We start from the raw sequence: 1,133 nt of genomic DNA on the forward strand, positions 1-1,133 counted from the left end.
AGATTGAAGGTTGGCTCACTCTGTAATTATGGGATGTGAAGTTACAGATCCCACACGCTGAGTGGGTAAAATCCACAATCATAGTGGGGAAGTTTAGAGTTTGCTGAATTATCAGTATCGAAAAAGTCAGATCTCTGAGCAAAATAAAACATGTAATTGGTCAAGTTTGAGTTTAAAAATAGAGTAAAATAAAATAAAACTGTGGCGTGAGATGAAAAGCTTCTGAGTGCAACTAAACTCTATGTGATTTTGTCGATTCCTTTGTCACATTTTCCAATTTGCTTCCAATGTGACTGGCTAAATTAAATTTTCCTCCCTAACTGACTCATTGACGTTATTGATAGGGAACAAAAACTTTATATTTAGGGATGTTGAGACATTCAAAGCCAAGCTGAGTCTTAACCCATAAATACCCAGTGCTACTTTTACGGTAGTTCCCAAATGATTTTTTTTCTTACTATGTAACATTTCTAAAGTGATTTAACACAATTTATTATAATATTCTCCTATTTTTTCAGTGTAAATCAAGTGTTTTCCTATATTTCACTCACTGATAATGTAGATGTTCATAAAAGATCAGCTTTAAGTTGAGGGTTATTCTATCAGAAACTGTCAAATTTACTATTAACTGAACATAAACTCACTATGTCCGTCCACTGTCATTGATCCAACTCCATGGATTTTCCTGCTTAATCAATATTGTAGAAGATGACTCTGTTTCCACGGTAACTACAGAGCCTCTGAACGTCCAAATGAGTCATATCTGATGACCATGAGACAAACAAACAAAGACGACAAACTGTATTTTACCTGCATTATTTCAAGGTATGGATAGGTTTAGTGATTTAGAGTCATTAATCCTTTCATGTATACTGGTCACTACAGTGGACAGCTATTCTACAGCTGTTCTCTTATATATTCGTGGATTTTTTTGTTTGTTTGTTTGTTTGTTTTTGCACATATCTTTATTCAAGTTTTAAGACACTACATATCTTTTCTGACATGAATTGGTAACATTGTGTAAATCTCCCCTGAGCATATTCTTACCCCAAGAACTGCAAGCCCCCCGCCCCCCCCACACACACACAGTTTTCACACAGTTTTTACACAGTTTTTCTGTAAATACATGTTTC

General features: G+C 35.0%; 1 long non-coding RNA gene across 1 annotated transcript; it reads right to left on the reverse strand.

The window, feature by feature from the left end:
- Positions 1-926: 926 nt before the first annotated feature.
- Positions 927-1,133, reverse strand: LOC115413282 (uncharacterized). Its single transcript, XR_003934445.1, has 2 exons — positions 1,097-1,133; positions 927-1,042 (listed from the first exon to the last, which is right to left on the reverse strand). It is a non-coding gene; the product is annotated as an uncharacterized LOC115413282 (long non-coding RNA).

The sequence above is a fragment of the Sphaeramia orbicularis genome, chromosome 22 (genome assembly GCF_902148855.1).
Source record: "Sphaeramia orbicularis chromosome 22, fSphaOr1.1, whole genome shotgun sequence".
In the NCBI taxonomy this organism is placed as follows: domain Eukaryota; kingdom Metazoa; phylum Chordata; class Actinopteri; order Kurtiformes; family Apogonidae; genus Sphaeramia; species Sphaeramia orbicularis.